Source organism: Furipterus horrens, unplaced genomic scaffold, assembly GCF_987537825.1.
Source record: "Furipterus horrens unplaced genomic scaffold, mFurHor1.1.pri manual_scaffold_5, whole genome shotgun sequence".
Taxonomy (NCBI): Eukaryota; Metazoa; Chordata; class Mammalia; order Chiroptera; family Furipteridae; genus Furipterus; species Furipterus horrens.
Genome location: NW_028327175.1, coordinates 171,679,619 through 171,696,860, shown reverse-complemented (window position 1 = coordinate 171,696,860; position 17,242 = coordinate 171,679,619). Strand labels below are relative to the sequence as shown.

Below are 17,242 nucleotides of genomic sequence, written 5' to 3'. Positions count from 1 at the left end.
ATCTTTTGAATTGTTTGTTTAGTCTCTATATCATTTAATTCTGTTCTGATCTTGATAACTACCTTCCTTCTACTCACTCTGGGCTTTGTGTGTTGTAGTTCCTCTAGTTCTTGTAGTTGTAGGGTTATATTTTTTACTTGAGATTCTTCTATCCTTTTTAGGTAGGCCTGTATTACTATGAACTTCCCCTCAGGACTGCTTTTGCTGTGTCCCATAGGTTTTGGGCTGTTATGTGTTCATTATAAATTGTTTGCAGAAAGTTTTTGATTTCTTTCTCGATGTCATTGTTAACTCATTCATTATTTAATAGCATGGGCAACAGCAGACCCTCCATATCACCCTGCCCAGGCTCTGTAGCTTCAGCTTCACTGGAGAGGACACTCCAGCGTCATCGCAAGATGTCGATTCAACACGGGAGGAGACAGATACCGTGTCACTCCCGAGTCGGACTGCACAGCCATTCTCGGCGGTGCAGATAGACTCTTAAGAAGCTACACCATCGTCTCTCGAGACGGACGGCTGCCGACGACGACAACGACGATTTAATAGCATGTTATTCACTCTCCATGAGTTTTTACATCTTTGAGTTTTGTCCTTGAGGTAGATTTCCAGTTTCAAGCCACTGTGATCTGAAAGGATGTTTGATATAATTTCAATTTTCAATTTTCTTGAATTTGTTGAAGCTTGTTTTGTGTCCTACCATGTGGTCTATCTTTGAAAATGTTCCATGTGCCCCAGGAAAGAATGTATATTTTGCTTCTTTGGGGTGAAAGGTTATATATTATCAATTAAGTCAATTTGAATTACAGTGTTGATTAATGCCTCAATATCCTTGGTTCCTTGGTGTTTCTTTGCTTTGAAGATCTGCCCATGTTAACAATGAGGTGTTAAAGTTCCCTATATGAGTGTGTTGCTCTCGATATATTTCTGATTGTCTTCCAATATTTTCCTTATATATCTTGGTCCTCCTATGTAGGGTGCATATATGTTTACCAGGGTTATATCTTCTTGATTGCTTGTTCCCTTAAGTATTATGAAATGTTCTTTTTTGTCTCCTTTTATGGTCTTTACTGTAAATTCTGTTTTGTCTGAGTATTGTTACCCCAGATGTTTTTTTTTTTTATCTCCATTTGCTTGGAATACTTTTTTCCATCCCTTCACCTTCAGTTTATGTAAATCTTTTGTTTTGACATGGGTCTTTTGTAGACAGCATATACGTGGGTCATGTTTTCATATCCATTCTGCTACTCTTTGCCTTTTGATTTGAGTATTTAATCTATTTACATTTAAGGTTATTATTGTCAGGTATTTATTCATTTCCCTTTGTACCTGTGTTCCTCTCCCACTCTCTTTTTCTTCTTCTTCTTCTTCTTTTTAAAGCAGGCCCATTAGCCTACCTTGTAATGCTGGTTTGGTAGAGATGTATTCTTTTAGTCTTCCTTTGTCTGGGAAATTCCTTATTTCACCTTCCATTTTGAATGAGAACCTTGTTGGGTAGAGTATTCTTGGTTGTAGACCTTTGTTTTTCATCGCTTGAAAAATTTTTTGCCATTCCCTTCTGGCTTGTAGTGTTTCTGTTGAGAAATCAGCTGATAGCCTTATCAGAGCTCCCTTGTATGTTACTTCCTGTTTTTCTCTTGCTGCCTTTAGCATTCTCTCTTTGTCTTTGAATGTTGCCATTTTAAATATGATGTGCCTTGGAGTGGGCCTCCTTGGGTTCACTTTCAGTGTAACCCTCTGTGCTTTCTGTATGTGTGAAACTTTGTCTCTCATGTTTGGGAAGTTTTCTGTCACTACTTTTTCAGTCAGGTTTTCTATCCCTTGTTCCACTTCTTCTCCTTCTGGTATTCCTATGATATAGATATTGCTGTGTTTCATGTTGTCCTGCAGCTCTCTTAAACCCTTTTCATTCTTTTCAATTCTTTTTTCATTTTGTTGCACTGTCTGGGAATTTTTTTCTATGTTGTCCTCTAGCTCACTGATCTGATTCTCTGCTTCATTTAGCCTGATTTTTATTTCCTCTACTGTGTTCTTTAGTTCAGAAATTGTATTCTTCACTTCTTCCTGGCTCTTATCGATAATTTCTATGTCCTTTTTCATGCTGGTGTAGTTCTCAGTAAGGTTCTTATAACTTCCCTGGAGTTTTTTGTCATTCCCTTGGAGTTCGTTGTAGTTTTCTCTGAGTCTATTGAGTTCCTTGAGGTTCCTCATTACCATTGTTTTGAATTCCATGTCTGATAATTTGCTTGCCTCTATTTCATCTGTCCCTCTTTCTGGGAATTCCTCCTTTCCTTTTGGTGTGGTGTTGTTTCTCCTTCTCCTCATTTTAGGTGGCTCTTCTTGTTTATTTCTGTTCTCAGATTGACCTGCTTTTATTTCCTGCCTTTGTGGTGTGAACCTCTTTTATACATTTGTTGTACTGCCTCTAGATGATGGCACTTGGAGGGGAGTAGTCTGCTTAAGAGATTTCTCCCTATAGCTGGGGATGAGTCTGAGCTGTGATCTAGTCCGCTGGTCTCTCAGCTCTTTCTCTGGAGCCAGCGCCCAAAACTTTTACTAAATGCCTCTAATTCACTTCACCCTCCTTTGGCCTCAGCCAGGGTGAGTGTGCTCCCTCCTGCAGTCCAGGGCTGTGCAGGCAGCAGGCTGGCTGTTTGTGTGCTGGAACAGAAAAACCATGGGTGCCCCAGCGCATGCCAACTGGGGTGGGGGATGGGGAGTGGGCTAGTGCGCTCCTGTGCATGTGTTCCTCAAGAATCTCACCCCGCCCCTAGCCTTTCCTCTCTGGTTTGCAAAAAATAATCAAAATAAAAAGAAAGCGCACACACACACACACACACACACACACACACACACACAAAATATACTGCTCCTTGCCTCTCAGAGCCAGATGCCACCTGGCCCACTCCTGGCTCTTCTAGGAGGCAGAGCCTCACTCTCTACTCCTGCCTCCTTTCAGGGGAAACCTAGGGTCACTACAAAATCTTTGCTCACTGCCAGCCACGGCTCAGGGAGCCAAGCCAGCCAGAACTCACATCTCTCCTCTTTCTCCTCAGCGATCCTCACCAGACAGGCCATTCTGAGATGGCCTCTGCTGCCAGCAGTGCCAAGGCTCAACTCCCATCAGTATCCATATGTGAACTGAGATGCTCTGACCAGAATTAGCCTTAACTACAGACAGGTCCTAGGAGCAAGCAAGCACAGCCTCCCCTCACTCCTCTGCCATCTTTCTCACATTCAGGTCTTTTAAACGTCTAAAACTATCCTTTTCCCCCCTGAAACCTAGTCAAAAAACTTAGTGTCATAAAACTTTCCTCTGTTATACCACAATGTTTTTCCTGTTACACTGTCAGCAATAGACATAATCCCTGTTTACAGTTTATATTGTGTGAAAATCTAATCTTTTAATTAGGGTATAATCCATTCTGTATCCATAGAGAATCAAAGTAATCATAGTTAAACTGAAAAGAGTAAAGCATATCTTTATATGAGATAAATGTTTGATGTAAATCAGAAAAAAAATAATAATCCTTGGATTTTTAGTAATCAAAGACAAATGCCAGGAAAAATAATAAAGCAGCGTGAAGTGTGTCCCTCCCACTACATACTTTCCTTTGTCCCTGAAACAGCTGATTCCACAGCAGCTCACAGTGGGCAGCTCAGGGTGGGAAGGAAAGTTCACTTTGTCAGAGGAACAACCACTCATATTTTCTGGAAAAAAAATGTAAGAGTTGAAATGACTACTGTTTTTTGAAGTAAGAATTAAGAGGCAGACATGCAAGTTGATTGGGGTTTGCTTTACAGGGTATTCAGAGTGGTAGTAAAGACAGATAAAACTGGTTGTGTGAAAAACAGACAATGGTAAAGAATGGAGAGAATAGAAACAGAGCTACATATACTTGGATATTAGTATAATACTTAGGAAACATTAGAAGTAAGAGGGGAAAGAAAAAACTATACACGATGCATTGTAGAGCCTCTGATCAATCATACACATGAAACAAAGAATTAAATTATTTGCTCACCACACATACACAGACACACAGAGATAAATCCAGATGTAGTATGTATTTATATGTGAACAACAAATCTTTAAATATTTAGAGGTAAATACTGCAGAAAGATATCTTTATGAACTAGGGCTACAAAATAATTTATTGACTAAGATACACAAGAAAAAAATCATAATTAAAAACAAAAAAAATTATTTCACAATACGAAACAAAAGAAGACACAATTAGAAATCATCCAAAAAAACTTTAAAAAGTGAAAGACAGTAAGAAGATCATTGCAAAGTATATAACCAAAATTTTACTCTCATTAATGTGTAACTTAAAAGTCAGTAAGAAAGAAAAAAAAATAGAAATACTTTAAAAGGACTTGAATGTGTAAACAACAAAGGAGGAAACCCAAATGTTCCAACTTCCACCAAAAAAAAAATCATAAAACAAAAAAATAATAAAATATATTTTCTAATAACTGGGGAAATAAACATATTAAAATGAGATGGCACTTTACACTCAACGTAGGTGCAAAAAGAAATTCTAGTGAGTGCACCAACATGTCCCATAATTCCAGTGCTGACATTGACTGCCACATTACTATTTTTTATCCCCAGGGCAGGTTCTACCAAGTAAAATATGCTTTTAAGGTCATTTATTAACCAGGGTGGCCTTACATCAGCAGCTGTCAGCGGGAAAGATTGTAGTAATTGTCACACAGAAAGAAGTACCTGCACAGTGACTCACCTATTAAGATAATTGAAAACATTGGCTATGTGATTACAAGAATGACAGCTGACAGGAGATTCCAGATACAGGGGTTATTCTATGAGGCAGCTAATCAGAAATACAAGTATGGCTTTGAGATTCCTGTGGACATGCTGTATAAAAGAGTTGCTGACATTTCTCAGGTCTGTACATAGAATGCTGAAATGAGGCCTCTTGGTTTTTGTATGATTCTAATTGGTACAGATGAATGAAAACGTCCTCAGGTGTGCAGGTGTGATCCTGCAGGTTGCTACTGTGGGTTTAAAGCCACCATAGTGGGAGTTAAACAAACTGAGTCAACCAGCTTACTTGAAAAAATGAAGTGAACAAGAAATTTGATTGTACATTTGAACAGACAGTGGAAATTATGATTACATGCCTGTCTACTGCTCTAGCAATTGATTTCAAACCTTCAGAAATAGAAGTTAGAGCAGTTACAGTTGAAAATCTTAAATTCAGGATTCTTACAGAAGCAGAAATTGACACTCACCTTGTTACTCTAGCAGAGAGAGACTAAACATTGTAGTTCATTTACCAAATCCATGATATCATGCTTTGGAGGATAATAATAATAATTATTATTATTATTTCTGAATCTTGATGAACTGTGGGGAATAGAGTATAAAATGGTACAACAATTTTGCAGAACAGTATAAAGTAATATTAAATGTGCTTTGTTTCTGTGACCCAGCAGCTTTATTTTGTGCTATGTGCCCATAAAAAAACTCCCATACTTGTGCAGAAGATATGTACAAGAATTTTAATGTCAACATTCATTTTAAGTGTAAAAATTGAAAGCCACCAAAATGGACATAAAATGGATATGCATAAATACACAGGGATTGTTCAAAAATATAATGGAATATAATGGAATATAAACCTACAGTAAAAAACGTATGGACTACTTCTTGGTCCATATGCACCAAATTCTTGCTTCAGAAATTCTTCTACTACCAACAATAATTAAAGTCATCTGTATTGACTTTAAAATGGTCTGCTTTCTTCTTGGTGAGCAAAGTGGATACACCAAGTATCCCTGTTTCCTGTGTATGTGGGACAGCAGAGCCCGTGAGAAGCATTGGGTGGAGTCGAATTGGCCTCCAAGATCTGACCTCACATCTGATGATCCAAACATTCTACATGAGCCACTTGTTGACAGAAAGAACATTATATTCCCACCTCTGCACATAAAACTGGGTCTCATGAAGCAATTTGTTAAAGCTTTGGCAACTGAAGGAGACTGTTTCAAGTATCCCATTTTGGCATTTCCTAGCCTGTTGTTTGAAAAGATAAAAAAACTTAATATGTATGTTTGGTAGCAGAACTTTATTACTTGTACACAATTTGACTTACAGTAACAATATATAGCCTTTATATGAATAAAATAACTCTAAATTAACAGTCTATTCAGGTAATTTTTTCTTTATTTTCCTTTGTATGTACATTTTGCATGATTTTGGGGACAAAGGAAGTGTATCCTGTACCTTGAAAAGTTGACATGATAGAGAAGCGCTGGGGTCATTTTTGGATTCAGATGCCAAAAGTTAGTCAAAAACAAGTGTCAGATATAACTCTATGAAAATTGTGCTTCCCAGTGTAATTTATAATGGTTAATGTACAAAAAGAAAAATCTGAAAGCAGTTTCTAAAATCTAAAGGAGAAATTCTAAGTGTGTATGGTTCTGTAACCAGGGACTTGTCAGGCTCTGGATTCAAGTGCAGCCACTGGGAGCCTGGACTTCAGCTCCCTCAGAACAAAGTGGGCTAAATGTAATCCCATAGCATAGAGTCAGGCACCCAGTCTGAAACTAGAGGCCCAGGGGATCAGGGGATGTAGCTCACCCCTGCAGGGAAAAGTAGTTTAATAAACCTGCTTCTGAGAAGAAAACATGTTCTGGATTATAGCTCTAGAAGAGCACTATCCAACAGAATTCTCTGTGATGATGAAAAAGATCCATCCACTATGATAGCCATTAGCAAATGGGAAACTTCATTTTAACTTTTATGTAATTTAATTGCTTGGATATTAAATTTAAATAGCCACAAGTGGCTAGTGTCTGCCTGATTCGGCAGTACTGTTCTAAATAACTGAAAGGCTCAGGGAGAAAGGACAATATGGACACCAGTTCATGAGCTGATTAGAGACTTCTGCTGGTGTGAGGACTGAATCTGGTTATCCTCAATATCACCACCTTATAAAACTTGGTTCTGAACTGCCTGAAAATAGGGGCTTTGAGAGACAACTGGCAATAGCAATATAGAGATAGATGGACATCAAGGAAAGTAAGCATGGAAAGAAAAATAAAAAGGCAGGAAGAGTGAGAAAACAAAATGAAACAAAACAAAACACAGTCTTCTCATTAAAATGAGGCTTAAATTCAATATTGAAGACACATGTAGAAAGTGAATCCTATAAGACAGTCAATAAAATTAACTCCAGAAAATTTTGATGTTATGGACATATTTGACAAGTATTTTGAAAGATTTTTTAAATGGTCAGATAGTTTAAGTATTAGTTTAAATTTTAAAAAATAGCATCACACAAAAATAATGTCACCCCAAAAACCTCTTGTGTAATGAAAAAGGTTTAGAAGTCCTAGAAATAAAAAAATAATAACAATACAATGTAAATCTAATCTAATTTAAATTAAAAAGTATATTACATGTGATAAATATAACTGGATACAATTTAAGAACAAATTAATGAATCAAAAGATGGTCCTAGGAAACTAACCCTGAAAGAAACCCAGAGGGACAAAGGGATAAATCCTATACAACATGTAGGACATATGGAAAGGCTGTAGCATCTGCTTGACAAAAATCCCCCATACCCACAAATAAAAAGGAAATGACAGAAAACAATACTTAAAAAAATATAATAATTGAGGATTATTAGGATTGAAAAAAGATAGTTCTCCAGACAAAACACACTAAAAGTAACAACATATGTAACTTCAAAAATGAATCAACCCACAGCTAGATACATTGTAGTAAAACTGAAGGACATCAAGGATAAGTAGAAAAATCTTAAAATTAGACAGAGGTTGTATTAAAAATAATTCAGGAAATGTGAAATTCTAAAATTTATCATGATGGCTACTTAGAGAAAGGAATAAAATGCAAGGAAAATTTCAAAAGCTCTTCATTGTTTCTGTTGTTTTATTTCATAAAAAGAATCTGAAACTAAGATGCAAATAATTAAATGATGAAACTGAGTGGTAGGTACAAAAGTATTCCTTATGTTTTCCAAAATTATAATTTTTAACATTTCAAACTTATACTTCTAGTTTATAATCAGGTATTCAGAATAAAATATTAAGTAATGAATGAACCTGATATACACAATCACATCTAAATGGTTATGTAATAGCAGTCAATTAGATAGGCAGGAGCAGAGCAGAAACAATGGGCCAGGTGCAGATGGTCACCAGCACAGAGTCCCAGGTGCCTAACAATGAGGAAAACCACAAGCTCTTGCATAACCACTCCCTTAAGCATTAATCCCTGGAGGTGACATCTAGGCTGTGTTTTGACTCCAGGCCCAGAGAAACAGGAAAATGAGACATGCTACCCAATGGCTGACATCAGGTCCAGCTGCAGTGATGAATGACCCCCTGCCCTGGCACCAGCTAATCAGAGGAGACCAGGACCCTGAGAAGACACATCAGGAAAACTGATGAATATTCTATTGAGATCCTCCCCTGAGACCTCTAGATAAAAGGCCTCAGGATGGAGGACCCAGTGTGGCTCTCTCTACTGAGGAGCCACTCACTTTTCCCCGCCCTCTTCTTTCCCTCAGATGCTCTCTCTCTCCCCCCTCTCCCCTCTCTTCTCTCTCTTCTCTTTTCTCTCTCTCTTCTGTCTCCTCTCTCTCCCTCCTAAGCTCCAAGGTCCCATTTCTTCTATGACTCACTTCTACCTCTAACTTTCTAAGTAAACTTTATTTTATAATTTCAGTCTTGGCTCTGAATTCTTCTCTTAGCCAGAAGTGTCATTTTCCATTACTAACAGTTAGATTTAGTAACATGATGTTGTATGGAAAAATATAGAGAAAGTAAATTGGTATGGTGCCTATCAGCTGAACACCAGCCCTGTACATGGGCAAAAATGTAATTGTGTGTCCAGGATGAAGACTCACAGGAAAGGAAAGTAGTTTACACAGTGAAGCCAATAATGTTCAAGGGGCTTTAGCCTTGTCTGTAGTGTTCCAATTCTGTAAAATACAGTATCATTGATATTCGTAAAGAATTACTCCATTTTGGAAATATATTTAAAAAGATCATGGAAACTATAGATAATAATTTCAAATTCAAAAATGCTATTAAGAAATCATCTTAGAAGATTTTTCAAAGTTCACATGTCCCCCTTGAGATTTCAATAACTCATTTTGGGGAGGCATGCCTTCTGTGGCCCTGACTGCCCACTGGCAGCACTAAATATTGCTACTCTAATGAGCTAAGGTAGCTGGAGAGATTATTTCACACCCCTAAGATATGCCTACTTTCAAAATATTGAAATCAATAGCTGTGGACTGAAGAAAATAAAGGGAGTGGCTGGTTGCCCAGGGTGGGTTGAAGGGTTGAAGTCCAGGGGCAGGTTTCCTCATGGTTCTGTGTTCAATATTCTAAATATGAATCTGGCCATCCAGATCATTAACAAGGTAGGAAGACAATCATTTTAGCTTGAATAACTTTCAAGTGTTGTAATATATGATATGTTGGTTTCTACATTGCCCTGGGCCGGCCACTAAAAAATTAGGAACAACATAAGGCAATGGCTTGTGGTGGTTTTGGTGTCAACTGGCAGTCTAATTCTAGAAAAGGTGAGTGGGAATTTCACAGGCGAGCTTGGGATTCTGTCATGCAAATGCTAAAATAAGAAAGGCTTCAATCTGGACCGGCTCACTTGGTTAGATTTTCTTACTAGAAAGAGTTACCTTCTTTTTTCACTACTTATGTAGTTGATAGAGATAAAAGTTATCTTCAACTTTGCTTTGTTCTAAATCAACACTGTAAACCCTCCTCAAGAGCAGTTAGGCGAGGTTTTAATCTTTGGAAGGAACACTTGTGGATCCTGCAGCTTGAAACAGAGGACAGAATGGAAGCGGTGGTAAAGGGAGAAAATTAATTAGGCCAGCTGAACTAAATGCAGAGGGGAGTAAATCTCCCCTCTGTGCTTGTATGTACAGTATCAGAATTCCTTGGAGTACCTGTTAAAAGCAGATTGCTGGACTCTTCCCCTAGAGAGCCTCTGATCAGAAGCAAGGTCCGAGAACCAGCAACGACAGCATTGTCTGGTATGAAATACAGACAGTTGGTCACCACCCCAGATCTTCTTTTAAAGTCTACTGTCGTGGACTCTGATCAGCGGGGTCTGCGGCGTTGTGGATGAGGGGGGACAAATGCACATGGACTTGGTGAATCCCGTGGAGAAAAGGGTTAAACTGGTCACCCTCTAGGTGAGAGAGCACCTTGACCCTTGCCTAGACAGGCTTTTTATTACCGTTCTCGGAGAATTACATCCAAGAGAGTCATAAATTATCATTTTAAGTTACTTTAAATGGTTATAGCTTAAAGATAAAAAAAGAATAGAATATTGTGCATGCAAGGGGATGATAAGGTTGGGCAAGCTGGTCACATCCTGTCCTTGAAACAGCTCAGAATAAACCCTAGGAAGTTACTTCAAGGTTATATGCTAAACATCTGTTGTTCTCAACCTTAGGGTGAGAGAGTTTTAGCAAAAACAAGCTTTAAAGCAGCCTGGATACAATGCAGGACTGATTCCCACAGGAAAGCTGACCTGCAGGCCTGGCTCCTGTGTGCCGCCTCGCGTCTGTCGTTTTCCTGGACCAGGGCGGAGCTACATTTGCCACTGCCACGCTGACCGGTTCCTTAGAGTCTACATTTGAACAAGTTCCACAGGCTGTTCATATGCCCATAGAGGTATGAGAATCACTAGCCTGGTGGGCTTGTCATGTATTCATTGATTAAGAAATCTGAACCTGCCCTTCCCTTTATGATGGTTTTCTATTTTATGTGAATTACAATTTCCTCCACTCTTGTTGCTGATCTAATTCTGCACGCATTAAGATATTTAGGGTTTTCTATCCAATGACTGCCACCCCTATGTACTTGTGAGTACTATTAGCAATTTATTCTTATTTTTGTATTATTTCTATCATTCAGTGATTTGGGTGGGATAGCTCCAAGATAGGTACATGTGCTCAGCTTGCATTCCTTGATTTAATATTCTGAGCATGTTCTTTTGCAAAGAAAGTTTAAACAACCATATAGTTGAATCATGAGTTTACTTGAAACTCAAATATCGATATTTAAAAACATTTCAATGAATAATCCTTTATGAATAAAAAAGTTAAATTGTAAATACCACTGAATAATTATGAAGTAACTTTTGCAAAGTGTTGGAAGATGAGAGAGCTGCCAATAGATTGGAGGTGGTCAAATACTCTTATTTCAAAGAGATGAAAATAGACTTACATAAACACTGTTGTAATACAAAACTATAAATATTTATTACAAAGTTGTGTCATGGATTGAAATAATAAGACAAGCCAAACTAATATAATTTTCTCCTTTGGTAGCATTATTAGAATGACATAGATATAGTGCTTCTTGATTCTCAGCAGAGCATATGATGTCTGTTATGATGGAGGAATGTGATACAGTCTAGATTTATAGTTAGTCTAACCATTAAGTGTTCTTCAAAAGTACTGACTAATATTAAGTTGGATAGAAGCCTTGAGCAGTATGCTGTAAGCTTTGCTCTTGCACTTGCTCTTGCACAACATTAATATTAGTGATTGGGATAAAGACCTGGGTGGTGTGTGTATATATGTGTGTGTGTTTTTGGTGGCGGTGGTGGGGTGACATGAAAGCAAACTGAGAAAAGAGCTAACGATGGAAGATATACTACTCCAGGTTCAAAAATATTCTCAGAAGCACAGAGTCTGAAAGGAAGGATTGGAAAATAGAGGCTGAAATTTCATAGGGATATGTTTAAAGTGCCACATTAAATTAGAAAAACTCAATAATGCAAAAGTAGGACAAAGGATTCTTTTGGCTAAAATTTTGTATAAATAAAGTCTTGGGGTTCATTTAGTGTCACATAACATATATATCATAGAAATTTTAAAGCAATTTTTAAAAGGCAGCTTAGTTGGTATTAAGATAAATATGCTTCCTTGATTAATGATAGTATATTAATTGATTAAAAAGCTATTGGAGTCCTGACCAGTGTGGCTCAGTTAGATGGACTGTCATCCAATTCAATTCCCGGCCAGGGCACAAGTGTGGGTTGTGATTCACTCCCTGGATGGGGTGCGTAGGAGAAAGGCAATAGATTGATGTTTCTCACTCAAATCAATGTTTTTCTCCTCCTCTCTCTCTCTCCTTGCCTTCCCTTCTCTAAAATCAATAAACATATCCTCAAAAAAAAAAGTTTTTGGAGGCCTAAACAGAAATCTGATGTCCGGGACAATAAAGAAGGTCTTATGATGACTCAGTGTAGTAAGTGTGCATTTTTCATCAGAACAATTAGGCATAATTCAGAGAGCATCCATGCTCAAGCAGCTAGACCAATTGCCTCAGCTTGGGAATGTATGCATTTCTTAAGCAATATATTAAGTCTCTTGACATCCTTTAATTAACAATGACATCCTTTAAAAGTTCATGTTAAATAAGTTGAATCTGACCCATAAAAAGGTGTTGGTCACACGGTACTTTATTGATTATGGCTTGGGAATCACAGGATCCAAAACATATTCACCAATATGCGTGGTTAGTGCTGATATATTATTCCTGCAGCAAATAAGGAGTTGGAATAAAAAAAATTTTTTTTCTTCCTAAGAGTGATTTAGGCAGCATTAGTTCTTTGAGTATATTAGTAATGCCCAAGTTAGAATCAATAAGGATAAATTTGGGAAAAAAAGGAACCCAAAACACTAATTCGAAAGAACATAAGCACCTCTATGTTCACTGCAGCATTATTTACAATTGCCAAGATATAGAAGCAGCCCAAGTGTCCATCAATAGATGAACAGATATAATAACTCTGGGATATTTACACAATGGAATACTACTTGGCCATAAAAGAAGAAAATTTTACCCTTTGCGATGTATGCTAAGTGAAATAAGCCAGTCAGAGAAAGACAAATATCATATGATTTTACTCATATGTGGAGTCTAATGAACAAACTGAACTAACAAGGGAAATGGGGACAGACTCATAGATGGAGAACAGAATACAGCTAGTTTTTTGGGGGAAGGTTAGGGGTTTTGAGGGATTGAGCAAAAAGGAAAAAAACTCATGGACATGGACTACAGTGTGGCAATTATGGGGGAGGAGGTGAGGGGTATAAGGGGACTAAATAGTAATGGAAAAAGTATAACGAAGATTAAATCAAAATAAAATAGTTGGAAAAAACAGAATTAAAGAGCTACATTTATAGAAAAATTTTGCAGTCTTTAATTTACCAATATATAAATGTGAATTTCTAAGGAGAAATATAAAATACCATATTTCCTCCAGTGTGCATGCTCATGAAGTCACCCTTAAAATATCTTGTGCAACTAATTTATTATAAAATACACATTAGGAAACACTTAACTAGTAAACTTCTAGGCTCTCTTCCATGCTAAGTTTATACATATAGTGTTTTCTTTCTACTTATTCAGATGCCAATAACTGAATAAATGAGAACAGAAGAAAATAAAGAAAAAACTACCCCCAAATTACTAAGTCTCGGTGGCAGAAATGGATTGAAGTCTAAACATACAGTTATTGTACATATACCATTGTTCTAAACATCATGCTAGTTATGATTTAAACATTTGGTTACATTCAAGATATTTCATCACATATAGCTACATCTAATGAAAACTTTATGTCTCATTATGTACCCAGAAGTTTCATTCTTAGGAAAGATTCCCAGTTCAGTATGTCTGGACTTCTAAAACGATCATCAAGAAACTCACATCTTCTGTCAGTTTTCATGTCAGAAATTAAACAGTAAAACACCAGTGCTGGTAGTTTTAACACCTCATTCTGTGCTGAAACACTCAGGATCTATGTAGTTCTGGGCTCTGCTCCCTTCTAATTCTCACTACATCTGCCTTATACAATCCCTACTTCCATCATGACTCACCATCTTGTTAAATTCTTAATTTCTAATCCCATCATGGAGGAAATGCATGTGCAATATTCCTAAAATAAATGACTTCACATGTATTAGGTATCACTGATTTGGCAGAAAGTACTATATTAAGGTTGTGTAAAATCCCTTAGAGATTATTTTTGTGCTTCATTCCAAAATTAATTATTCTCGGCTTTAAAATTATAGAGGTGAAATTAAAAGACTGATTGTTTTCAAATACTTTTTTCTTCCACATTTTTAGTAAACTGATTGTCTCCATATGACTTGTTTTCATGAAGAAAATGCAGCTGTTATAGTCAGCATGTAAAGTTGGGAACTATTGGAATCCATGGGACAATCTGTTAAGTATTCATTAACTTTTACGAGATGAAATACATCACAACCTGGAAATTGTAGTGTGACCCTCATTTCAACACTGCACTTCTTTTTGTCCTTTAGCTTGTTTCTTTCCCTTCTTCCCCCTCACAGCTAGAGTCAGTACCATAGAGACACTCCAGATGTGTGTTTGGCCAGCAACCATTCTGGCCAACCGGTATTAGAAGGCTCAGTTTAAAATCCTAGCTCCTTCACTAGTCTTGTGAGGCTGGCCATTTTCCTGAGCCTCAGCTTACTCTGTTTATAAATGAGGACAATAACACATCCTTGTAGGTGAAATATTATATGATATAAAAAAATGAGGAAGTTTAACACTTGGTAGACACTCAAAATGTATAAGGCAATATGAATTTTGAGTTGTTTTCTGCCATAGTTTTCAAGCTTAATATCTGTAAATTGAGATGAACTGGGTAAAACTAACCATTGTTGTGAGATAATATGTTTTAAAGCATTGAGAGGAGTATAAAGTGCCATACAGATATAAACAAATAACACCAATACTGCTACTATTATGACAAATAAATTGACTATCTAAAAGAAATTGCTATACTTTTCCTATGTGTATAAAATGCTTTTGAAGAGTTTCATGATCCATCACAGTTTATTGAAAATTTTTAAGAGCATTCTATTGTGCTTGTAACTGGTCATCCTTGTTTAATCATAGGGCTCTATCCTAATATTCCTGAACTGATATTGAAGCTATTAATCTTTTTTTTTCAATTAAAGCTATTGGGGTGACATTGGTTCATAGGGTCATATAGGTCTCAAATGTACATTTCTGTGATACATGATCTGTATATTGCTTTCTGACCTGTGAATATGTAGCCGCACTCTTATGGTCTCACTAGGACTCAGGTGCAACTGTGTAATTCTGCTCAAGTTAGAGGCAAACATGTGACAGTTTTGTGCTGTGAATTTAGGTTAAAGTTTAAGGTAAAGGAAAGCATAATCCTGAATTGTTATTTTATAATTGTTACCCTTATTAGCTTGCAAAAGACTGGCTATGCTTACAGATATATAGGGAAAACATATTAGGGGAGAGGAATTTGTAGAGTCACTGGTGGTAGAAAATTGTCATTAAATGACTTAGCTTCCATATAGTGGCTTATAAACTGTTTATTGCAGTAAACAGTATCCAACTATTATGACTGTTTTTTGTATTTATTCTTTTTAGTTTTTAAAATGCTTTCATCTATAATGTAACATTTATATAGTTTCTCCTGCATTGTCTTTTTATATTTATATTTAATTTAATTAACTCCTTACACAATCTCCCATGTTTGTTATTCCCAGTTGTAAGTAGGAAAATAGAGGTTCAAAAGGCAATGTAATTCAGGGCTCACAATTTTGAAAATAGAAAGGCTGGAAATAATATCTTCTTTAGTATCTGAGATCACTGATTCCACAGATATTTCTTCAATCAATTTTTTAAAAATGAACCAAGCACTTCTTTATTTATTCTGATTCACTCCCTGTATCCTTCCTAGACAAGTTAAAATGACCATTGAGAGCATGGGATGTAAAAACAAATAATACAAAAGATAATTTGAGAAAAGAACAAATGTTCTGCCTGCATATGGCTTTTAAAGAAACCTTTATGACAAAAGAGATAATTTATTTTAAAAAAATGATTCTCAAGCCCAGCTGACATTAAACTAATCATTAGACAATCAGAAGGCACCTACTGAAAGCATTCTTAGTAAAATACCAACATTTATAAAACATCATGTTTGCCTTCACTTCCCAGCAGGCTCTGTCAAAACCTAACTGCAAGTCTTTCCTTCAAGTTGAAATTCTTTATTCTTAAAGTAAAAAGCTGCGCCTTCTCTCCACCTCAGACTATCTGGCACATCTTTCCCTATAGAAAAAATTTAAAATCCTTGATTCATCAAAGTGATGCATTAATAATCCTGGCAATAGTTCAGTTTAGTATAGGTACTTTCCATACATCTACATCGAACTTTTTTCATATATCTAAATCTCTAGGAGTGACAAGCTTTATGTGATTTTCAAGCTGGTTTTCTCAGGTAGAAACTTCCAATGTATTTTGCAGTCTGCAATATAACCTACAAAAATCAATTTCAACTGTGTGATCTAACTTGAAATTTTGATCGAAATGGTTGTCACTTGCAATGTTGTTCAAGTGCTGAAAGCAGGTTCACGTGGGCTGTAATTAGCTGGTCCCCCACAGGTGACATATCATATTCCTAGTTGTACAATGGTCTCCTTTCATCCGCATTTTACCTTTCTATGGTTTCAGTTACCCATAGTCAACCATGGTCCAAAAATATTAAATGGAACTTTCCAGAAATAAACAATTTATACACTCTTCTGAGTAGCATGGCTATCAGATCAACTGTCATGGTATCACAGTGCTTACATTCAAGTAATTGTTATTTTACTTCATAACGGCTCCAAAGCACAAGAGTACGATGCTGGAACTTTGGAATATATCAAAGAGAAGCTGTAAAGTGTATGTATGCATAGGAAAGAAAAGTGTATACAGGGTTCAGTACTATCTATGGTTTTAGGCACTCATTGGGGCTCTCAGAACATATTCCCCTTGGATAAGAGGGGATTATTGTACTTATTCTGCTGAGTTTCTTCTTCAGCATGATAGAGCTACCATTCTTCCTCATGCATACCTTTTGGTCTTCTTCTTTTGTATCCAAACTGATGCATGAACCAAGCTAAGCATCCTTAATGTATTTATTAGAAATCATGCCATGTACTTCAAAAAATAGGATGCACACACACACACCCATACAAATTTTCATAAATGTTTAAAAATCAAATATTTATTTGTATAGTACTTTCTGGGGAAGAATAATTATACAAGGATATTGTGTTTTGGTCATGGGGATTGGGGAGAAGGCACATTTAAAACATTAAAAACAAAAGAATAAAATGAATGAAAAGAGATACTC

General features: G+C 36.7%; 1 protein-coding gene and 1 pseudogene across 1 annotated transcript in view; one reads left to right on the top strand and one right to left on the bottom strand.

Moving 5' to 3' along the window:
* The window catches only part of NRG3 (neuregulin 3), a 675,183-nt gene that overhangs the window by 320,815 nt on the left and 337,126 nt on the right, over window positions 1-17,242 (bottom strand). The window lies entirely within an intron of this gene.
* Window positions 4,562-5,286, top strand: LOC150010381 (proteasome subunit alpha type-6 pseudogene; annotated as a pseudogene).